The sequence below is a fragment of the Macaca thibetana genome, chromosome 6, assembly GCF_024542745.1.
Source record: "Macaca thibetana thibetana isolate TM-01 chromosome 6, ASM2454274v1, whole genome shotgun sequence".
Taxonomy (NCBI): domain Eukaryota; kingdom Metazoa; phylum Chordata; class Mammalia; order Primates; family Cercopithecidae; genus Macaca; species Macaca thibetana.
The window spans coordinates 44,116,512-44,141,714 of NC_065583.1; the positions used below are offsets into that span (position 1 = coordinate 44,116,512).

At 42.8% G+C, this 25,203-nt stretch overlaps 1 protein-coding gene across 1 annotated transcript in view; it reads left to right on the top strand.

Moving 5' to 3' along the window:
* The first annotated feature begins 2,217 nt into the window (after nucleotides 1-2,217).
* SPOCK1 (SPARC (osteonectin), cwcv and kazal like domains proteoglycan 1) overlaps nucleotides 2,218-25,203 on the top strand; it is a 616,468-nt gene continuing 593,482 nt past the window's right edge. The window contains exon 1 of the mRNA XM_050795625.1: nucleotides 2,218-2,221. The gene's annotated coding sequence lies outside the window, so the exon portion shown is untranslated. The remainder of the gene's footprint in view (nucleotides 2,222-25,203) is intronic.

The following is a 25,203-nucleotide window of genomic DNA, read 5'->3' on the forward strand; positions in this document are numbered from 1 at the left end:
AAAAGATAAATAACCCAATTAAAATAGGCAAAGGATTTAATTTCCAAAGAAGATATTCAAATGGCCAATAAGCACATGAAAAGATGCTCAACATCATTAGCCATCAGGAAAATGCAAATGAAAACTACAGTGAGATGGCACTTCACACCGCTTAGGATGGCTGTAATAAAAAAGACAATAACAAATATTGGCAAGGATATGGAGGCATTGTAATCCTCATACATTGCTAGTGGGAAAATAATATGGTGTACCTTCTTTGGAAAATGGACTGGCAGTTCTGCAAAAAGTTAAATGTAGAGTTACCATAGGGCCCAGCAATTCCACTCCTAGGTATATACCCAAGGAAACTGAAAACGTGACCACACAGAAACTTGTATGTGACTTTTCATAGCAGCATTATCTATCATAGCCCCAAAGTGAAAAAAAAGAAAACCCCTACATGTTCATCAGCTGATGAACGGATGAACAAAATGTCATATATTTACAGAGTGGAATATTATTTGGCATGAAAAGGAATGAAGTTGTGATACATGCTGCCATAAGGGGGAACCTTGAAAACATGCTCAGTAAAAGAAGTCAGACACAGGAGGCCACATGGTTCATGCATCCATTTATATGAAAATCCACAACAGGTAAATCCACAGAGAGAGCAAGTAGATTAGAAGTTGCCGGGGGCTGAGGGGAGGGGGATAGGGCATGGCTGCTAATGGGCTTGGGGTATCTGGGATATCTTTCTGGGGTGATGAAAATGTTCTGGAGATAGTGATGACAGTTGCACAACTTTGTGAATATACCCAAACTCACGGAATTGTAATTTAAAAGGGTGCATTTTTATGGCATGGAAATGACGACTCAAATAAAAAACAGTCAGTGAATGTGCATCCCCCCACCCTCGAACCCCACAGGTCATATAACTGGGTGAGGCAGCTCCCTTTGGCAGAGGAGCTCATCTGTGAGCATTAGCAGATGAACACTGTAAGCAGGCCAGAGGGGTGAGTGCCTTTGGGGATGTGGGTTACACACCACTGCATCCACTGCTTTATGGGTAGAAGTAGCACAGTCAGACTGTCGCTTTAGCATGTGACTCCCATGACAACCCTAAGAGGCAGGCATTATTATCTCCCCTTTAAATGAGTGAATCAAAGCCCCAAGAGGTTAAATAGCTTGCACAGGGGTTTGGCAACTAGTGACGATTTGGACAGGAATGTGAACTCGTGTCTAGCTCAGGTTGGAGGCCATGTTCCGTATGATTCTGAGCAACTTTGTGTTCACTCATTCACAGATTTGTTTCCCCTGAAAGATTAATTGGCATCTACTACAGATGCTGTTCCACTGTGAACGTTCGGCGCTAGTATTCTCCCAAGCCACAGGAAAAAATTAATGGAAGAAACAGCATTTCCTCGTTTTTAATCTTTTTTTGATGCAAATTTTTGCTTAGACTTTGACAACTTGTTTCTACTAAAATCTAGTATCAGAAGTCATCTTATTTGTCAAAAATATTGTAAACTTATCTTCATCAATATTTCAGTTTCCTGTCAGATGTTCCCACACCTAAACACATTCCCTTGACAATCTGGGGAGAGTTATGGATTTCAATCATTGAAGCCAGGGCTGATGGAAATACAATTTCACTGCCCTTTTCCCCAGGCTTCTTCATGAGGCTGCATCACTGTGGCTGATGGAGAATCGAGGATGTTATCCTTGACATATATGCCACCGACTCACTCCCCTGTCAGACCTGCTCTTTCCAAAGTCCCATATTGGTGCCTTTTGGATACACCCTGGCTAGGGGTAGGGGAGCAGAGGGTGTTGTCAGGGGCATCTGAGATGCTTTTGGTAGATTCTTCTCCATATGAGGGAGGGTGGGAGAAGGTGCATGGGTTGGAGCTGTTTAGCAGGGAGACAGAGTGAGCACCTGGAAAGGCACTTTTCAGATAACAGGACTATGGGGGTGATTTTCAAGATGCCCCCATGTGAGGAAGGAAGGACCCACACATGTTGCTCTGCTTACTTACTGTCGCCTGAAGTTTCATCCTTAGAGCTCAGCCATGGAGGATGTTGATGCTAGTAAAATGAAAACACCGCTGCTGCCCAGGTTACAGCCTCAGTGGTTATTCCCATCTTGGTGTGAATGCCCAAGCACATTTCCACAGTGGGGGAAGCAAAGGGCACTGAGGACTTGAGTGGTAGCCAAGAGAGCAGGGAGGGGAAAACTGGGGGGCAAAAGAGCAAAGTAGTAAAGAGGGCTCTGGGAGTGCAGTGTCTAGTTATGAGCCTGGCTCTGAGTGTGACCCTGGGCACAGTCTCTCTGAGTTTGCTACCTCATCTTTGAAGTGGAGGTAATAATAGTTCTTACCTTGTTGGGTTGTTGGAAGGATTAAATGAGATAATACATATTTGGCAGGCATACATGAAAATATAGTCATATGAGCAGAGAAAAATGCAGTCTCTAATAGTGTTCTAATTTGTCTCACAAGTTTCCCACTTACTGGCTTGTGGGAAGGGAAACTTTTCAATTTTTGTCTAATCTGGTAAACATAGACTTGGTTCTTGCCTAGTCAGGGCTCAGTTGCAGAGAGAGAGACATATAGCAGGATATTTAGTGGCTTATGAAGTTGTTGGAGAGGTAAAGAAACACACTTGTAGGCTGCCATGGCTCTCAAAGCTATACTGCTGAATTAGGGTGCCAGGGGTGTGCCGCCTCTGCCCCAGGCAGGAACCTGCAGAACTAGAAACAGCTCCTGTCCCCACCTTTGCCACAGTCTACACTAGGAACATGGGTACTCCACAGATCCTCAGTGCCCACTCTCTGTTTCGCTTCCATGCATCTGAGTAGCAGAAGCTAAACTGCATTCAGAAACCCTCGCTGCAAATGAGTCTGGAAATGTGGTTTTTAGCTTTCTAGCCTCTTGGTAATAGGAGCGGGGTAGAAAGCCTGTGGAACTATCAGTCCTCATTGTTTGCTACATTCCTCCCATGTGGCTGCTCAACATCTGCACACACCCTTCTTCCCATGCGCCTAAACAACCATGGCGAGAACTGGCTCCTTCCTAGCCTGGTACAGCTATCCTCTGTGAAAATTAAAACGCGCTTACCCTTCTTCCACAAAGGGAAAGCTTCAAATGTCATCAGTCACTGCATCTGTAGGTGGCATTATCCCTCCTCTAGTTTAGTGACAATTCTGCCTTAATATCATATAACCTGAAGCCTAAATATGAAATTAACCATAGTATATGCTATGCAAAGTAGAAAAAAGGAGAGAAAGAGGGGAATTGAGGTCTGTGTGTATGTATATTGTATAACATGTATATATACTCACATATCTGTTGGTTTTTGTGGTATAACAAAGTGCTCCGAAACTTACTGGCTTGAAGCAATCACTGATTATTTCTCACCATTCTGAGGATTGGCTGGGCAGTTCTCTTGGTCTGATGTGGCTCGGTTGATCTCTGCTGGGCTTGCTCATGCATCTGTCATCAGCCAGCACATCAGCTAATGGCTGGACGATGTAGGATCACTCAAATATCTGGTGGTTGGCAGGTTATTGGAAAGGGCATCTCATCTCCCAGCAGGTTAGCTCAGGCTTTTTCACATGGCAGTCTTGGGGTCAAGCTCCAATGTGGAAACACTTTTAGAGCCTTTGTTTATGTTGCATTTGCTACTGTCCCATTGGCTGAATCAAGCCACACGGCCAGCCCAGACTCAAGGTATGGAGAAAGACTCCATCTTTCATTGGGAGGTAAAGAATTAATGGACATCTTAACCATCTCCCATAATATGTGTGTACAAGACAGACCATATGTGGGGCCATCAAATAAGTCTCAATAAATTTTAAAAAGCTGAAGTCATACAGAATACTTTCTCTGACCACAATGGAATTAAACTGGAAATCAATAGCAATAGTATATCTAAAAAAAAAAAAAAAAAAAAAAAAAAAAAAAAAAAAAAAAAAAGAAACCCAAATATTTGGAAATTAAACCAAAGTCCTCATCAAGGTTTGGGGAGGTTGATAGGGACCTGTTTTCACTTTTCCTTATCCCCATCTGGTCTTAATTTTTTCACAAGGATGGCAAAGAGTTAGGAAATTTGTCAGATAATGGTTCTTTATTCTCTCAGGCACAAACTGTTGCCACATTTGCTGATGAAAAAAGATTTTTTCGCTTGAACTTGGGAGGCAGAGGTTGTGGTGAGCTGAGATTGCACCACTGCACTCCATCCTGGGCAACAGAGTGAGACTCTGTCTCAAAAAAAAAAAAAAAGTTTTTTTTTCTAAGGACTGCCTTGATCAAAGTGGCTATTTGTTAAGATGGCTTTCATCATATTCCAATTGTTCAAACTCTGTTTTCCATCTTCTGCTGATTGGCTCTAAGCATTGGGCCATCCTCCTCCTGACCTCAGTGCTCTCCTCAGGCCACCCTCTTTGCTGTCGCAACTGTTTAGCAGAATGTGGTTATTATTACTGGTTTTCCTAAGTGTCTGGAGAACTGGCACAGACTCTACTGATATAAAAAACATATCAAGAAGCCTCTGGTATCCTATTCTGAGCCTAAGGCACACATCACTCACTAATCGACGATGACACTGGCTTATTGACCCCTGCAAGACAAGGCACCAGGCCGCCCCTGCCAGTCAGTTGGAGTTGGCACCAGGGATGAAACTGATTTGCCCTTTCAGTTTTAAGCACTTGCCCTTGGGTTTTTCTGTCTGGTGCAAATATGATATATTGTGCTGATGTTCCAGATGTTGGAGGCTGAGGTTTGAAATGTTGTATACTAGGAATACGCTACACCTGTTCTAAGTGCATGAAATTGACTACATGCAACAGTGAAACAAGTTATGGCTCTTTCCTCCAACCCTGGTCCCTGTAACAGTGTAAAATTTGCAATTTTTTTTCAAGTTGGAAATTAAAAAAAAATACCCTGTGTAGTGTTATGTGAGCAGACCTAACATCAAGCCATCTGTGCCCTCCCTCGAGCCGTCTTCCCCCTTTATTTCCAGATCTTAGGGACATCCTAGAAGCTTTTTTGTCTTCCTGTAAAGAGGATCTCAAAGATTTTAATAGTCAGTTTTGCCCTGCAACATGGGAAAATACCTTACTTGCACACCAGAGGCCCCTGTTTGATTTAGAAGTACAAATAGTTTAACAGCTACCAGCTCTTGAATTTCTTCTGTGTGCCAGGCACTCCCCTGAATAATTTATCTGCACCAGCTCACTTACTCCTCGTAACAGTTCCGAGCACCTGGTATTAGCATCCCCATAGTGCTCATGATGAAATGGCTCAGAATGGTCAAGTAACTTGTCCAAAATTGCATGCTAGTAAAAAATGGAGTTAGGATTGGAATCCAGGTCTGTCTGGCATCAGAACCTTGATTAGTCCTCTCCTTGGTCTCTCCCTCAGGGGATGTGATGCTCTTTGTTTTGGGGCTTATATGCTCCTCTGCCTTTTTTCCTGCTTTCTCCCTATGTTTTACTTGCACTAAATCAGATGCTTTTCAATCTCAATCCCAATCTCTCTTTCGCACCCTCCACGCCCCCCACCTGCTGCCTGCCTCTGCTAGTCTGCAAATGTTAGGCATCCCTCAGGTAGGGACAACGTCTTTCATCCCAGGCACCCAGCTTAAAACGCAGGAGTCCTGGAGCAAGGAGATTTGCCTGAGAAGTAAGCACATGTCCCTTCTGGAGAGCAAAATTTGAAAGAGGAAGGGAGCTCAGCAGAGCAGGGGAGGAATGGGCACGGGAGAGCTGGGAGCAACAAAGTCAAGTTGCACTGACCTCACCAGCTTCGGGCCTTAGACTGAGAGATTTATTCATTGTTTACTCACTGGACTCGGGTATCGCTTGATGACTAAGACTTGCCTCTAGCAGTCACATGTAGAGTGGGGAGAAAGTCAGGTACACACGGAAGCCTGCAGCTGCTGAAGAGGGAGAGGCTGGCATGTGAGGAAAGAGACTTCTCTCTGGGGCTGCGTCCTTTGGGTGCCGGGTCATACTGAAGCTTCAGGCCATGCTCTGCATCTTTTCTCACTGCTCTCTGTTTGGCTAGTTGCAAAGACCAACACCCCCTTCCTCTATCCCTTTTGAGGCTCAGATCAATTATTAAATATCAGGAGGTAAGTGCTACTCACTGCCTGGTAAGAAGCTGCCCATCACAACCCAAATCCGGTAAGCCAGGGAGTCTGTGTACCTGACTTTTGGTTTAGAACCCACACCGAGCATTCCTGTGTGTTTTCTCCATCTGCAGCGTCTTACAATTCATGCAAACATTTTACCTGAGGGTCTGGCCCTTAGGTGTCAATAGCTGTACTTTGGTTTCAACTGCTTGGGATGAAGAGGCATCACCTCATGCTGCTCAATCACTATGATGTGTCCCTGTGTTTTAGATCAGACTATCTCATACATATCCTTAACTATAAAGAAAAAATATCTCCAGCCTTTTCACATGTTGTGCTGGGACAGAAATGTAATTTTCTTTGGAAGAACCTTGGTGATGATTTGCCCAAATCCCTGGCCTGGTAGAAGTTGGTTCTGGAGGAACCCTGTCAGCTGTCTCTCTCCTTCCCCTGCAAGTTCCATCTCCTGCCTTTTCCCGCCTTCAGCCTTCCGGGATCCAACACACATGGATTTGCCTCTGGGTCTATTCTATGCACAGACACCAAACCAAATGGGAAAGCTTCATCCCACCTAACTGGGCCTTACTGGAGAAGAGAAAGAAGTGCTGCAGTTTCTCGTGATCCTGGTGGTCTGATTTCCTTGAGGCCCCTGAGAGAGGTTGGTTTTGACTTCTTAGGTGTTGACCAGGCTTTTTCGGTTAGTGTTAGACCTTGAGACTTAGTATTAGCACATAATATTAGACCTGGGCCCGGGAGCAAATGGCAGTGTTTTTTTTTTTTTTTTGCCTGCTTGCTTGGCATGTAATAATATTAGACCTGGACCCATGTGTTCCATCCCGTTGGAGCATGCTGACTATGGGACTGGCAGCAGGGGCGTCTGCCTCACTATCTCTGCCTCTCATACAAACCCTGTGCTGACAATTCCACATTGTTTTTGTAGAAGCGCTGCCTCAAAATGGTAGGAGAGAGGCAGAGTGCTCCCAAAGTCTCAGCATAATTTGGTTTTATTACAAGGGTTTTCATTTTGATGGCAACATTATTCTTTTCACGGAAGAAATTATCTTCAAATTATTTAATCTCACTCTTTTTTCTCTGGGGATACTTTGGGGCATATTGCTGCAGTCTTTATAGATTGCTGGAAAGTAGCTAGCCTGTCTATCTTTTTAATCATTATCACAGGCCCACATTTGGAGGGGAATAAAGTCTCTTGTTACCACAGAGACATTTGGTCCCTGAAATAATCCTGAAATATCTGTGCTTTCCAGAGTAGAAGCATTTAGGATCTTTTATTTCTCCAAAGGAAAATATTATCAAGCTAGGAAGAGCTGAAGATTTCGGTCAAGGAAGGTTAGGAAAGAGATTGACTCCACCATCTTTCTGGGGTAACGTGTTACCGTGAGATGCAGATCCTGGGCAGAATATTCATTTTAATTTTGCTGTGGCCTAGGAAGCTTTACAAAATCATAATAGTAGTTGTTGATAATAGTAAATCAGCCAGATAAGCTGGGATCTGGAGAAGAAGACCCCTTAGGGGTAAGTGGTAGGGTTCAATCTGATGAAATCAGGACAGGTGGCACCATGGTCCCCAGCTTCCAGCCCGGAAGCAGCCCTGGAAGGGAATACAAGGTGAGCGAGGGTTCCAAGTGAGGCTGAGGCCAAGGCTGCTTGAGTCTCATTGGCTTCTTGAGCCAGCATCAGGAGCTGAGCAATCCCAGACTTTTGTGCCCTCCTGGAGGGTAGGCACTTTGTGGAAACCTGTGCCTCGTGGTCAGGTGAGTATTAGGTGGTCTGAGGAAAGATCTGGGGACTGCTGCTGTGGATTAATCAGGGGGAATCCTAGGAGAGTGGACCAGGGCACCCTACAGACCCATAGAGACAGGAACACAAGGCATAGGTGGCCACTCCAGTTAGCTGCCCTCAAAGTAGCTCTCAAATTCCTGGGTTTGGAATGCCCTTCCCAGACACATTCGTTTACCTGGCTTAGGCAGCCCCACTTCCTGGCAGCCTCTGCTTTTGACCCTCCTTCCCTAGCAAGGTTGATTGCTACCTCCTTTGTGTCCCTAAGGGACCTTGTGCCGACCCTTGGTGAGGTACCTCTACCCTCAAATGCAATCATCTGTTCATGATGGCATGCTTGTCTGTCCCTAGAAGACTGTGAGATCTTTGAGGACAGAGCCTAGCATAGTTTCTGGCCCAAGATATGGACTTCATAAATGAATGACAAAGTGCTCACTGGCACGCTCCATATAGAAAGACACAGAGGGTGTGAAACAATGGCGTATGCGCTGGATCAGGGCTTGATTCCTGGAGCAGTCCTCACTGACTGTGTAGCCTTGAGTAAGCCACTTCACCTTTCTGAGACTCTATTTCCACGTCTGTTGCATAGAAAGGGTGATCCTGAAGGCCTGAGGCTCCCATACTGGTCAGGTGGAGGGATGGTGCTTAGCCCCATCCTGCGTATGGATGTGGGTACAGCTGCCCCCAGAAAGGCCTCCTGGCAGAGCTGACATGGTCAACTTCGTTCTCCCAGATGGATGGACCATCTTCCAGGGTGGAAGGTGTGATGCCGGCTGACACAGCCTGCCGGGTGCCAGGCTTTACATGCATCATCTCCTCCATTCCTTGCAACAGCCTCACGCAGTGATTTCCACATCACAGATGGGAAAACTCAGACTCAGAAACAGGAAGTGCTTTTCTCAAGATTCTTAAGGCTGTAATCTGACTCCAGATTACATGGTGCTCCACTGCCTTTCTGTGCCTTAGAGGAACCTGGGGATCAGTGAGACTTGAAGTGGAGGGTAATGAAGTCTGCCCTAGAGACAGGTGGAGAGGGGAAGGGAGAGCCGTCACCGTTAGTCCTGGATTCGGGGTTCTCAGGGTCTTCCCCTTCTGAGAGCTGTACTCCAATGGCCTCAGGGGCCCAGGACCTGAACCCTTGACCTTTAGCTCTGCAGCTGTTTCTCTCTGTTTTACAGCCCAGCAGGCAACAGGAGGCTTGCTGTCTGCCAGGGACAGAAGTAAGAACCATCATTCTCATTCTCATTGCTGAAGAGGGAACTGTCAGCCCTTCCCTCATCCCTCCACCCCCCTCAGCTGACTTAGCCAACAGTATCTGAGAGATGGCCCAGGGGGCCCAGTAGGAGGCTTAGCAAAGTGGCTAGAATGTGGCTCAGAAGTCAGACAGACCTGGGGCTCGAGTCCTAACTGAGTCACTCATGAGTTGCTTCACCTTTCTGAGTCTCAGATCCTTCATCTGGTGTACAAGGCTTATTTGAAATGTTGCTCTGGCTTTCAATAGCTGCTCAATAAATTATAGTTGTTATCATCATTAGTAGGCCTGGGGTGGATGTGGGGGTGAGAGAACCGGGGGCTGCTCTGTGAAGCATGAGTGGAGGTGCGCTTATGGAGGGCTCGGGGCTGCCACGAGGGCTTAGCCTCAGCTGTTGGCTCCATCGGGCATGGCACCTTCTGTAGGTAGAGTTATTGCTGCCTTTTCTTTTCTGAACTCAAGCATTTGATAAGGGCAAATGTGTTTGTGGATCCTGCCTAGAAAAGTTGATTTGAGAGGAGATAAAGGATGGCACTTAGAAATGACTGGATATATATTTCTGACAGTATCAGGATTTTTATTTAATTAGAAAACATTTATTTCCCACTTATAAGTGAGAACATATGGTATTTGGTTTTTTGCTTCTGCATTAGTTCACTTAGGATAATGGTTTCCAGTTGTGTCCATGTTGCTGCAAAGGACGGGATTTCATTCTTATGGCCGCATAGTATTCCATGGTATATATATAACATATTTTCTTTATCCAATCCACCACTGACGGGCACCTGGGTTGATTTCACATCTCCCTAAAGATGGGAACAATAGACACTGGGGAATATAAGAGAGGGGGTTGGGGACAAGGGTGGAAAAACTACCCACTGGATTCTATGCTCACTGCCTGGGTGATGGGTTCATTCATATTCCAAACCTCAGCATCGTGCATTTGTAACAAACCTGCTTATGAACCCCCTGATTCTAAACAAAGTTAAAGAACAAACAAAAAAAAAAAAAAAAAAAAAGAGAGAAAGAAAGTATTTATTTGGGATTTGGGCTGGGTTTGGGCTGGATTTCCCTGCCTCTTGATATCTTGTTTCTCCCTTTTGTGAAGCACTTTGATGACATACATCTTTTCCCATCCACCAAGGGAGGGAGGTTTGTTTTCACCTGTTTTCCTCTCAGGGGTGCACCTCCTTCCCCTGCCCCAGGGAGCTCTGGTTGGGGACAGCCACTTAGCTGTCAGTGGGGAAGGGGCCCACATCGGGGAGAGAGCTGGGGAAGCAGCCACCCAGAGCTGCCCTTGGCTTTTTCCAGTATAGGGGAGTGGTGTTTGGAGAGGCTGAGGCCTCAGGAACGTCATTCCTAGAACTCAATGTTGGGCCGTTGCCCCCAGAGCTACGCAAGGTCTAGATGAGAAGGTGTTGGGCTCCAGCTCTTCTCTGTCCTATTTGCTACTCCCCCTCCCCAATCCCCACCAAAAATGTCACCAGACTTTTTTGCATAGCTCACCACCACCTCAATCTACCATCCTCTCCAGGCCAGCCTCCACTCCTACCTGGATGAAAGCATTAGCCTCATAACTCGTCTCTCTGCATCCAGCTTCCCACAGCCCTCATCCATCCTCTGCACAACAGCCAGTGTGACCTTTCCAAAATGGAAAACTGTTCCTGTCTCTTGCCAGCTTAGTGACTTGCCATGGTACCTGACACATTAAAAAAAAACCACTCCAAACACAGCCCCTGGAGCTCTTTGTGCTCAGGTCCTGTGTCTCTTAGGCCCATCTCCTCCTACCCACCTTGCAACAACCTTCCATCTGCCACCCCAGCCTTCCTCCAGCACTCAGACCTCAGGGCTTTGCCTATGCTCTTCCTCTGCCCTGTGATGTTTTCTCACCCCCACTCTCCCTTGGCTCCATGAACTCCTACTCACCTTTCATGTTTCTGCTTAAATGCCTTAAGTTAGGCCTTGCATGACCCCATCAAACTAAATCAGATTTCTTCATCAAATACTCTCACAATTTGCTTTTCCTTCATGGCATCCATCACAGTCATTAATGACATATATTTTGAAGTTGCTTTATGCAGGGTCTCTCCCCAACAGACTGTGGGCTCCGGGAGAATGTCTTGCATAGAGACTGGTGCACAGTAGGTGCTCAAGATTGTTTACTGAGTGAATGAATGGAAGTTTCTCTTTTTTCTCTACATTGAGCCTACCTGTTAGGACTTTCTCTGGAGATGATTCCCTTGTATGTTTTGAACCTTGTGAATTTTGGCTGTACAGTAAATTGATGCTCAGGAAAGAAGACGCTCACGTTGACTACTACCCACCCCACGTCCCTATTCATTTCTGATCCTCGGCAAGGGTCGTGCTACTTTTCCCGGTGTTGTGTGCAGGCCTCCCTGCTTTTCTTGCAGCATGGTCACAAGCATGTGTGAATATCCTCCCGGAGCTCAATGTGATCCACCATTCTTCCATTGAAGAGTTTCCTGTCCTTCTGCCATATGGACACACGGGCTTTTCATCACGCCTTTGGTGAGCACCAGGCACAGTGCCAGGCCCTGGAGGGAGTCGTTACAAGTGTAAGCTATCAGGTCAGAAAAGCCTGGATATGACTCCTGAATCCATCACTTACTAGTGGTGTGAGATTAGGCCAGTTAAAACCTCTCATCCTCAGTTTTCTCATCTGTAAAACAGGGATAATAATAGTGCTTAAAGCATGGCATTGTGGAGAGGACTAAAAGAGGCAGGCCATGGAAAGCACTCAGGACAGTGCTTGGCACATGGTAAGGTGCACAGATGGTAGCTGCTGCTGCTGTTATTAATGTCAGGAAAGGGAAATTAACATTGGTCAGGCCGACACTTCCATAAATCCTCTCCGCAGTGTGACTTGGTCTCTGGTACTGTGGGTTCCTGCTGGGAGGAGTGGAGGGCCGAGGCAGGTGGGCTGTGGAGAGGCACACAGAAATCTGGTGGCCCTGTGGGGCTCTCAGGAAGTTTGTTCTGGTTGTGTGTATGGGGGCCTCCCACTCAGCATATGGGGCTGCTTGGCTGGGAGCCGCATTTCCATGGGAATCCACGGGCTAGTGGGTCTGAGCTGTGTGCTGAGATCTGTGGGATATTTTATTTGGAGAGAGACAGAAGAAACTTCCATTAGGTTTCTTGCTTCTCAGAAGACACCTCTCCTTGGTCTCCAAGGGCTTCAGACAGGGGGGTTGGCCCCACACAACAGCGAGTGAGCTGGTAGGGGTGGCATAAAGGTGAACATGGGTCCCCTCCACTGTGCGGTGGAGGCAGCTTCTTTCCATTTCTTGAAATCACAGATTCCTAGAGGTAAATGGGAAGTGAGGGATCATTAAGTTCAATCCTACAATTTCATACATGAAGAAACTGAAACCCAAGTGAGCCATTCTGCTTCGCTGTGACTCAGTTTCCTGATCTGTAGACTAGGGACATGAACATCTCTTTTGCAGACTGGTGTGAGGATTTGATGTATGCAGTCCTTGGCTTGCAGCAGATGCCCAGGCAATTTCACTTCCTTCCTCTGTGCATGCCACTCCCACATTCTGCTAGGTTTCTCTTACCAAATGGAGGTGACAGGTAGATTTCTGTAGGGATTTCCAATATAATTTATTTTTATTATTTTTTATTTTATTTTATTTTTTGAGATGGAGTCTCGCTCTGTCACCCAGGCTGGAGTGCAGTGGGGCAATATTGGCTCAGTGTAGGCCTTGCTTCCCGGGTTCAAGCGATTCTCTTGCCTCAGCCTCCTGAGTAGCTGGGACCACAGGCACACGCCACCACGCCTGGCTAATTTTTGTATCAATATCATTTTCATATGTGCATAATGGACAGCTTTAGCCCTGGAACCACAAAACCTAAATTTGAATCCTTGCCTTGGTACTATTGGGGAAAAATATCCTCAAATTGGACAAATCGCAGGACTTCTTGGGAACTTGGCTTCCACATCTAACTGGAGAACATCGGCTCCCTTCCCTCACAGGGCTGGTACAGAGCTTGGGTAAAATCATGTACATTAAAGGGCCTGCAATATCTAAAATGCCCAGAAAGTGGAAGGCACCATCCTTTCTGCTTATCTGTGTTGTCTCTTCCATGCCCTAACATGGATTTTTCCGCGAGAGGAACGAGGTCTTCAGGATTGAGCTGTGCGTGGGAGTATGAGTTGGAGTTTGATCTGGTTCTTTGAGTGAGTCTACAAGTATGTACAGGTCATGAGCCGGTCTAATTGATTCCCACCTGCAAGTTATCTTCCCCTTTCTTTTCCCTTTTTCCTAATTTGTATGAAAGCTGGCCCTTCTGTCCTGTATGTTGCTTCTGGTGGTGATCTATATAACCAAGAGTGAGCAGCTGCTGAACTGGCTGGAAATAATCCCAGACTTACTGGATGAGAGCATTACAATCTGATCCTAATTCACAAGACTAAGGTTTGAATTCCATTACAGAGGAGTCAAATCTCTGGCTTATTTACAGGAAAAAGGGGCAATTTAATCTGATGCATGTAATGAGGTTTTTTTTTTTTTTGAAAACAGCAATGGTAATTGTATCTTTCTCATGTATAGTTAATTGCATCTTTTAATATTTTCCCTCTAATGACATTTATTCTTTTATCTTCCAGGCATCCTTAGTAAATTCATGTCTTTTTTCTCATTAATATGTGTATTAATCCTCAAACATTTATTGTGCTTCATCAGTAAGGTCAGAGGATGAACAGAAATTTGGATTTTGAGCAATTAAAGCTACAGCCAGGTCAAATCACAAAATATAGGATTTCAGTCTGCTGATGGCTTCATTGCCCAGCATTGGTTCTGGGGATCAAGAAGCTGGGAGTGAAGAACAATTCAAGGTCAGTTTTCTTCCTGACTGTTGGGGCATTTTCAGCTCGCTGCCTGGGGCACTGGGGATATCTGAGGTGCGATCTTGCTGGCTTCGATACACATGTATCCCAAGAAGCATGTTCCTGAGAGAACTAGTCTCAGTCTCTATAACAAGTTAGGGTTTAGGATTCAAAAGAAATTATTTTAGAATCTTGTTCTCTTGCCAAGTCTTCTTGAAGCTCTAATACCTAGTTTCTTCATAGGTAAGATGGAAATTAATAACATTAGTAATAATAATGAGAATTCTCATTTATTGAATACTATGAGCAAGACTAGGCATTTCACATAAATTACCTCATTTGATCCTCATATGAACCCAAAAAGAGAGGTGCTAATTGTGTTCCTTTTTTAATAGATGAGAGAATTTGGGCACAGAGAAGGTAATCAATTAGCTTACTCAAGGACACATGGACAGTGAGAGGCAGGTCTGGAGTGATCATCGGGTAATGAATAAGCCCTGAATTGGGAACAGAGACTTGGATTTCAGCCTCGATTATCTCCTTCTAATTCTGTGACTGTGGAAGTCACCCAACTTCTCTGGGTTTCAGGGTTTGTTTTGGGGTTGTTTTTGTTGTTGTTTGCTTGTAAATGGAAAACATGCTTGGAAAAAATGGACTTAAGCACTATCTTAGCTCTGACATTCTGGAATACTGAGAAATTCTGCTGAGAATAAAAAGGGCCACTAAAGCGAACTGAATAGAATTCTCTCCCATGCAGAACACTCCAGATGGCCTTGATTTCTAGTGGTGACACCTCTATGCCAGTGCCTGTGATTACTTTGCAGCAAAGTTCCTACCAGGCTCCGAGCAGTTCTCAGCCATCTCATACTCCAAGCCCCTTGAACATTGCCCTCAATTTCGCAGTTTCTCCTCATGTGCCCTGAAGCCCAGGCTGCACGTAAACAACCAGTCCAAGAAGAATAATTCTGCTTCTTGGGATTGAGGAGTGTATTCATTTTCTGTAATTCTTTGTAGCAGAGTGAGCATACATTATAGAGTTCAAGTGTTTTGAAAATAAGCTGTGAAGAATTGTTATCTGCCGAAAGAACTGGCAGTTTGTCAACGTTCAGCAGCTGCAGGGCTGAGTGACTCTGGGCAGTGTATGCTTTCAGTGCTGACCCCAGGGAAGTATGAGCAGAGGAGGAGGGGACAAGGAAGGGAGTTCCCCTCAATCTCTCAAAGAGAAAAACAATTTAGCTGTTGGAGGTGTGAGAGGACTTTTACAAGAGCCTGAAAGAAGCTATGTCAATTGTGACACATAAGTCCTAATTTGCAGCAAGATATAAAAGTAAAATTATAAAAACGCTGGTACAACTCAATCTTATCATCTTGACCTACCTGCTGTTCTCATCCAGCCCTAAGAACTCATTTGCTTGTATCAACACTAACAAATCTCAGTATCCTTGATAAACTTTTTACTTTCCTTCAGCAATTTTGTAGTTCATATTTCAGTTATGTTGAAAAATAAAACAGAAGCCTTCTTTTTCGTTTTGCTAATTGATCTTTCAGTGGTCTCTGCTTTTGAAATAGCCTGTTTTTTCCTCTCTCTCTCTTTCTCCTCCTCCACCTTTTCCTGCTTTCCTTCTCTCCCGCCACTGCCTTTCTTTTATATATATTTAGAATTCTTGGAAGAGGTTGCTCAGTTATCATTGATCTCTCAGGTTAGGAGTGGTTGGCAAGCAGGACCAGAACCATGGACAGTACCACACACACGCTTGCTTCTCCAGATGCACCATTCTGTTTAATTAAAACGCATTTAATGGCATCACCTTAGGGCAAGACTGAAACCTGTAGAAAAAGTTTATATACTCATTTAGAAGCTACAGAACTGAAAGTGGACTAATATGTCTCTTGTTCTAGGAAAGAAAATGTTTTATTCCTAGGAGCCTAACAACTCCAGACAAAATTTGTGTCAGAAAGTTGCTAGTTGTTAGCAGGGAATGAGGATCCTGTGACAGCTGGTAAGATTAAGAAGGAAGAAAAAGCCAGAGTTGACTTTGATTGGAAGTTTTGGGACCAGATTTGGGGCTGTGTATTCCTCAGTGGAGACTAGTGAGGGGTTTGCCTAGGGGTCTTGGTCAGCTTGCCTGAGATGGAGACATCTGGACAGTTATAGGAGTTATGGATGAGAAACTGGGGTATGTTTTGTTCTCACAGGAATAGAGTATCAAATGACATGCAAATGACATGCAAATTGGCTGCCACTATTTTGCTGCCATTAGCTAATGTAGTTTAAAGGATGTCACAGAGCTAGGAGAGTAATAATCTAAGTATCAGGAACATCACCTAGAATAAGGGATAATTCAATAGGGTAGAGCACATTTTCCCAAATAGCCACGATTAGGGGAGGCCCTCTGTTGAGGAATGAAGGTTGAGATCCTTTGCTGCTCAGAGGATCTGGTCCTGGAATTAATAGTAATGTAGAAAGGGACAGAGATCTTATGAGGTTCATGTAACATTAGAGATTCAGAAGTATTTAAATATTATTTTATTTATTTTGTGGCGTGTGATACATGCAATTACATAATATAAAACTTAAAATGTGCAAAAGATGTTGTGATGTTTTTATTGTCATGCAGGAACATTTAATTTTGGCTATTTGAATTTGTTAAATTTGTTCTTTTATATCTTGCTTTTGTGTCATTTTAAAAAACCTTTGACTTTAAGATTATAAAAGTCAAAAAATTATAAAAATATATATTGCCATATACTTTGTCTAGCACTTTTATGGTTTTATATTTTTAAATGTTATTATGAAAAATTTCAAGTAGCTCTCTCTTTCCTGTTTGCAGCCATCTACTTCTCCTAACCAGAGGTAACTGTAGTTATAAATTTTTCATGAATCCTAAAATATACTATGCACATAAAAGTGTACACCTACCATATTTCTCCCTCTTTGTACACAAGTAATAGCCTACTGTATACCCTTTCTTTTTCAATTAACATAATGCAACTTTCTTTTTCAATTAACAAAATGTCTTAGAGGTAATTTTATATCAGTACACATCAAGTTGCCCCATTCTTTACAGATTTCAAATACTTTTAGGATATGTGATTCTATTCAAGCTTTGTACCAGCCCTGTTCCATAAGTAGACAGACATTTCTGTGTTACAGATGAAGAAAACTGATTTACCAAGAAGTTCTGTGACTTGCCCAATTCTTATTTTCTCCAATAGTGATGGGCAGGATGCAGACTCAGGTCCTGTGGTTCCAGTGCTAAAGCTCTTCTTTCACTACACACAAACATTGTAGTAAGTATTCCTCTAAAAAGCTCCCTGTCAACTTCTTCTAGTAGAATTGAATTATCCAGTTTTCATTTGTCTTTATTTTATCCATATCTAGATTGGTAGCAATTTTATTTCAGTATATTTTACATATAATTCTACCATGCTCAGGCTTCCCTTGTTGCTAAGTCAGCTGTCTGTTGAACTCATTCCCCTTTGTCGTATTTCTCTGAGTGTTTTTATGTTTTTTTCCCTTTATCTTTGGTGTTCTGTGCTTTCACTATATCACATTTTAAGATATGTGTGTGTGTGTGTGTGTGTTAAATCGTATTCTTCTTGGGATTTGTTGGGCTTCCTGAATCTGTGGATTGGTGTCTTTTATGTGTTCTGGAAAATCCTCTCCAAACTTTGCCTCTGACTCATTTTCTCTTCTTTCCTACTTTTGGAACTCTGGTTAAACATGTTAGATTTTTTTCACTCTACTTCCTTGTCTCTTTGTTTTTGTAATAGATTTTATTGGGGTATAATTCACATACCATACAATTTTTAAAGGATACCATTAGATGGTTTCTTAGTATGTCCAGAGTTGTAAAACCATCATGGCAATTAATTTTAGAGCTTTTAATCACCTAACAAAGAAACCTCATGTCCTTTAGCTATCATATCCCAATTTCCCACCTTACCTAACCCTAAATAACCACCAGTCTACTTTCTGTCTTTATATATTTGCCTGTTCTGGACATTTAATATAAATAAAATTATATAATATGTGCTCTTTTATGAGCAGCTTCTTTCACTTAGCATAATGTCTTTAAGATTCATCCATGTTTGGATGTATCAGTACTTCCTTCCTTTTAATGACTGAATACTATTCCATTTTAAGGATATGCCACATTTTGTTTATCCATTCATCAGTTGATGGGCATATAGGTTTTTCCCCCCACTATTTGGCCATGCTGCTATAAATATTCATGTAAAAGTTTTTGTATGGACACACGTTTTCGTTTCTATTAGGTGTATACCTAGGAGTAGAATTACGGGAATGGTAACCATACATTTAACTTTTTGAAAAACTTCTAGATGGTTTTCCATAGTGGTTGCACCATCTTACATTCCCACCAGAAATATATGGGAGTTTTTATTTCTTCACATCCTCACCAACCTTGTTATTATCTGACTTTTTGATTATAGCTGTTCAACTGGGTATAAAATGATATCCCATGGCGATTTCAGTTTGCATTTACCTGATGATTAACAATGCTGAGCTTCTTTTTAAATGTGCTGACTGGCCATCTTCTTTGGAGAAACAACGATTCAGAATTTTTGCCCATTTTGACTGAGTTATTTGTTTTCTTAAAAAATTATTAAATGTGTTTTTATATATTTTGGATATAAGTTTCCCATCAGATACAGTTTGCAAATATTTTCTCCCATTCCATGGGTTGGTTGTCTCTCTCTTTCTTGATAGTGTCCTCTGAAGTAAAAATGTTTTTGAAGAAGCCCAATGCCTATTATTATTATTATTTTTTTTTGAGACAGGGTCTTGCTCTGTAGCTCAGGCTGGAGTGCAGTGGCACGATCACGGCTCACTGCAGCCTTCACCCCCTGGGCTCAAGCAGTTTTCCTGTCTCAGCCTCCCAAGTAGCTGGGACTACAGGCATGCACCACCATGCCCAGCTAAATTTTAAATTTTTTGTAGAGATGGCATCTCGCCATGTTGCCCGGGCTAGTCTTGAACTCCTGAGTTTAAGTGATCCTCCCTCCTTGGCTTTCCAAAGTGCTGGGATCACAGGCATGAGCCGCTGTGCCTAGCCTAACTTTTCTTCTTTTATTTCTAGCACATTTGGTGTCATATCTAAGAATCCATTGCCTAATCCAATGTCATGAAGATTTACCCCTATGTTTTCTTCCAATAATTTTATAGTATTGGCTCTCACATTTAGATATTTGATCCATTTCGAGTTATTTTTTGCATATGATGTGAAATAAGACTCCAACTTCATTACTTTGCATTGGTCATTCGGTTGACCCGGCACTATTTGTTGAAAATATTATTCTTTCCCCATTGAGTTGTCACAGATCCTTGTTGAAAACTAATTGATCATAAACATATGGATTTATTTTTAGACTCTCAATTCTATTCTATTGATCTATATATGTCTGTCCTTATGCCAGTAATACACGATCGTGATTACTGTAGCTTTGTAGTATGTTTTGAAATCAAGAAGTGTGAGTCCTCCAATTTCATTCCTCTTTTTCAAGAGGGTTTTGACTATTCTGGGTCTCTTATATATGAATTTTAAGATCATGTTGTCAATTTCTAAAAAGAAGCCATCTGGAAGTTTGATAAAAATTGCACTGAATTTGTAGATCAATTTGTGGGAGTCTTGCCATCTTAACAACATAAAGTCTCCTGCTCCATGAACTGGGAATGTCTTTTCATTTATTTAGATCTTGATTTCTTCCAACAATGATTTATAGTTTTTGGAGTATAAGTTTTGTACTTCTTTTGTTAAACTTATTCCTAAATATTTTATTCTTCTTAGTGCTATTTTAAATGGAATTTTGTTTGTAATTTCACTTTTGGACTGTTCATTGCTAATGTGTAGAAATACAATTAAGTTTTTATATTGATTTTATATTCTGCAACCTTACAGAACTCATTTATCAGTTCTAGACTTTTTTGAGTGGATTCCTTAGGATTTTCTACATTTAAGATCATATAATCTGCGAATATAGTTTTAGTTCTTCCTTTACAATCTGGATGTCTTTTAATTCACTTTCTTTCCTTATTTCTCTGTCTAGGACATCTGACACAATGTTGAACAAAAGTGGTGAAACTGGATACCCTTTTGTTGTTTCTGGTCTTAGGGAGAAAGCATACAGTTCTTGTACCATTAAGTATGAGGCTAGCTGTGGGTTTTTTGGAGATGCCCTTTAGCATTTTGAAGATTTTCCCTTCCATTCATAATTTGTTGAAGGTTTTTATTTTAATCATGAAAAGCTGTTGGATGTTGCCAAATGCGTTTCCTGCATCTATTGAGATAATCGTATAGTGTTTGTTTTTTAATTCTGTTGATATGGTATAATACATCAATTATTTCCATATATTAAATATCCTTCTTGTCTTCTTCCCATATTTTCCATCTTATTATTCCACTTATATTTTATTGTAATGTGTGCCTCCCAACTAAAATATGAGCCTGATGAAGGTAGAGACTGCATCTTGAAATTGATTCTTGGTTTTCAGGTGGGAGATCTTTGTGGATCTTGAAATATGTGAACCCACTAAACAGCCCCCTGGCAAAATACCACTAAGAATAAAGGAGAGAAAAACTAAGTTGGATTGAGGTGTGTATTTCTGGGTAGTCACTGGGGCTCAATCACCAGGGAGGTCTCTTTTCCTTACAGACAAGTCTTCAAGCAAATAATTCAAATTTGTGCCTCAGCAAAATGACAAACCGTAGACTTCAGAGTCACTCTTGGATCTCATAAATTTCCAGTGCTACATTCTCTGGGGCCACAGGCCACTCATGTTCATCCCTGTGGTACCTGGCATGTTTGGAGGAAAACAATTATTTGTTCATTTTATTAGGACCGTGTTCCATGCACTAAGCAGCGGGTCAAGTTCCGAGGTGATGGAAATGCATGAAATATGGCCTTTGCTTCAAGGAGCTCAGAATCAGTGGAGGTAGAAGACACTTAAAATACAGGTGAAAGTGCTATGGTGGTGCAAATGCAGAGGAGGAGAGAGGATGAGGCTTCCCGTAGCAAGTGAGGTCTGAGTTTCCCCTTTCTCACCTCCACTGCCATCTCCTGGTCCAAGTCACCATCCTCTCTCTCCTGGAATGATAATAATGTAGGAGCCTTCTAACTGACCTCCCTGCTTTTCCCTGCTACCTGTGCCATTCATTTTCAGTAGAGCATCCAGAGTGGTCCTTGAAAAGCTTAAGTCTTCTCATAGTCATGGCCCACACTGACTGCCTATCCTTCCACAGTTAGAGCCCTATTTGCTGCCATGGTTTACAAGTTCCTACCGGATCTGGTCTTCTACTATGTCTCTGACATTTTTTACACTTTCACTTTTGATAATACCACTGCACACCCTAATTTCCTTGCTGGTCTGCAACCACATCTCCACCTGGGGTCTTTCCTTTTTTGCCTTCCTCTTCCCGGAATCAATCTTCCCCAGATAGTACTCCTTCATGCTCCCTTGGCCTCTGTGCAAAGCCCTTGTGAAGAAGGCCTTCTCTGATGTCTCTGTAGAAACTGAAAGACTATTTCTCTCACTCCCTCTCTGCCTGAATCTGCTTTTTCTCTATACCACTCATTCATTTGTTGATGGTCTGTCTTTCCAGACTAGAATGTAAGTTCCACGAGATCAGATATTTTTGCCCACTTGATTGATTATTGTTACTTCCATTGCCTGGCGTGTTTCCTTGCACATCAAATATTTGCTGACCAGCTTAATGCACTGACATCCTGGAGGCTGAGTAGGAGGCACTTAGGATGAAGAAATGGTCTGGAATATGGGGTAGATCAGGTGTTCATCGAACTGAATGATTTATTTTCCCCACATGTAAGGGTTGATTTTTGGACTAGATGGTTGCTGATGTCTATTTTCATCAACTCATGGTACCTCAAAATGGCAATTTTGGAACCTAAAGTGGACCAAGGGTCTATGTGAAGGACGCTGACAGCTTTTAGCAATCTGAAGGTGGAGGCATGCCTGAAGACACCACAACACATTTCCAGGCAGTGAACATGGTTCCTGAAACTGCAGCTGGTCATGGAAGCCACCCAGCACCAGTTCTGAAAGCATCTGGTTCTCTCATCTCAAGAACAACCCTTGCACAAAACCCCAAAGCTCAAATGTAATAAGAGGCTTCCTTAGCATAATGTATTATTAACAGCCACTGGCTATTGAGTGCTTCCCTTGTGCCATACTCAGTGCTGGGAGCTTAACACAGTTCTCTCTTTTAATCCTTTGAGTTATGTATTGATATCATCTTCATTTTACAGATGAATAAACAGAAGCTCAAAAGATGTTTATTATTTGCCTAGGGCCATGTGGCTGGCAAGTAGCTAAACCAGTATGTTTTAATTCCAGTCCACTAGAGTCTAAAACTCATGTTCTTGGCGACATTGTATATCCCCAGATCAGCCACCTGCAACAGATATATTACTTCTGAGGGTAAGAACACATTCCTGCAGTTTCTCTGCTTTTCTGCCTTTGGAAACACGGAGAGAAAGGTCTGGCTGGAGGACCCATGAAACAGCAGGGAAGAAAGAGGGAGGTGGAGAGCCATGGAGACGACTGGAGAGAATGCTATTGTACAGGAGATGTTGGACTCTGTGTATGTATCACAAGCTAATTAGGAGAACAGATTAAGCTGCTTTGGTGTCAAAATAGCTGTGGGGAAAACAACCTTAATAGCAGGTTGCAGATGAAAGAAAATGAAATGAGAGAGAAATGAGGAACATTTTAAAAGAAAACAATCAGGCTGGAGGGAATGGAGAGAGGAGAATAAAATAGTGTATTTTAAAATTAAATAAATTGGCATGGAGTGGCTTATGCAAGTCTGGTGAGTGACAGTGGAAGAGAGTCTAGTCTCACAGTTTCCTTAGCCTCAATGTTTGCCATGTTCAAAGACTCACAGTTTCTAGGGTACAGGAGACAGAAGAAGAAAGATAGTAGACAATTTGAAGTGAATCACCCAAGAACAACTTCAGGGATCAGAGTGTGCTCTTTCCCTGCTCATTCTCAGCCTCTCCCTAAGATTCTGCCCTGTTTCCCTCTTCTCATTCCTCCCAGTGAGATCCCTGGTCATTCTATCCCTCTCATGAATCACCATCCCTTAGTGGATGGCTCTCAGATCCAGGTCTCCAGCCCAGATGGACCTCCTGAGTTCCCTAGCTTTTGCCTACCCCATCCTGCACTATCTCACCTAACACATCAAAAAGAAAACTCATCTCCCTCTCCATGTGCCCTTCTCAGCACATGGTACCACCATCCACCCAATTACCTGTGCCAGAAAACTGGGAATTTTCTTGACTCTTCTCTCTCTCATATACCCATCAGTCAGTCACTGCATTCTGTTGCCTCTACTTTCTACATTTATCTCTAATCAGGTCAACATTTCTCTTTACTTTACTGCCACTGTCCTGGTCATCACTTATATGTACAACTGCAGTCGCCCAAAGAATTGTTCTGCTCCATTCTTCCCACTTCCCAATCCATTCCCCACACAGCAGCCTAAGTGGTCCTTCCAGACTAAATCTAATCATGTCACCTTCCTTCCTGAAAACCTTCAATGTTCCTTTTCTTTTCCGGTTATCTATTGCTACATAAGAAAAGACCCTAAAACTCAGTGACTTAAAACAACCATTTTATTATATTTTATAATTTGTGGGTTAGGAATTTAGGCAGGGCTCAACTGGGTGACTATTCTGTTCCATGGGGCATCAACAGAGTCAGTTAGTGGTATTCAGCTGGTAATTGGCTTCACTCACAAATGTGGCACTTTGTGGGGACGGTCAGAAGGCTAGCCTCAGCTGGGGCTGTCAGCTGGAGCTCATACATGTGGCCCCTGCAGCATGGTGGTCTTAGGGTGGTTGGTCTTTTTGCATGGTGGCTCATGGCTCCACAAGTGTGAGCTCTAGGGAACAAAGTGTAAGCTGCAGGGTGTTTTATGGCCTAGCCTCAGAAGTCATGTAGCACCATTTCCATACCACACTATTGGTTGAAGCAGTTACAAGCCTGCTGAGTTTCAAGGAGAGGGGATATAGACACGACCTCTCAGTGGGAGAAATGTCAAGGAATTTGCAGCCATGTCTTCTGACCACCCTCAGGGTAAAGAATGGCCTCTGTAGCATGGTATGTGTGGCCCTTCATGGGCTGGCTCCTGCTGATCTCCTTCCTGCCCAATATTCACAAATTCATTGCATTTTATGCTCCAAGGCTCCATCCATCCTTAGTAACTTACAACTCTTTAAGTAGTCTGAGCTCTCTTGAACTGTTGGACTCCTTTCTCTGTTTAGAATGACCCTCTCACTCTGTATTCATTTGACAAAATTCTATTCCCATTCAAGTCTCAGCTTAAGTGCTACTCCTTGTAGGGAGCTTTCTGTGAATCAGTCCAGGTTAGATAATTTCCCAGATGGTCAAATAATACTCATTACACAGTATTGTAACTGCTTGTTTAACAGCCTACATCTGTCACGAAACTGAAAGTTGTTAGAGGGTAAGACTATTACTATTCATCTCTTTCTCAGAATTTAACACAAGATCTGGCACATATCAATTGCTCAATAGATGTTTATTGAATCCCTTACCCTCTCTGTGTCTCAGTTTCCTCATTTTTAAGTTGAGCAGGTTGACTAACAGTTGGGATGGCAACTAGGTTTATTATATGTGCAGTTGTCTCATTCAGTTACTTAGCATAGAACTGGAAAGAATTCTGAAGTTATGACTGGATTCGTCAAGAAAGAAGATGGTGATCCATTAGTGATGTCTACCATGGGTACAGCAGAGGGAAGAGGCAGCATGTATGCTGTGCATTTGACACACCTAGATTAGATCACCTCCAGGGCTTCTCCAGCATTAAATGTCTATATATAGTTCTGTCTATATCACATTTATCTAGAATCCCACACTGTAAGAACTGGGAGTGTCCCATGGTATCACTCAGTCCAATGTCTTCATTGCATAGATGAGAAAACTAAGACTCAGAGGGAATTAATTCACCTGGATGTCAGAACCTGAGTACGGGGACAGATCTAAATTGAATTAATTTGCACTTACCTAAGCCAACCAGGAATAGAGGGTTATTATATAATAGGTGCTAATCTCAGCTCAATATTAATTCTTCCTTTACCTACTCTGAGGTATCAGACAACTTGGAAATAGAACAAACTGGGTTTTAATCCT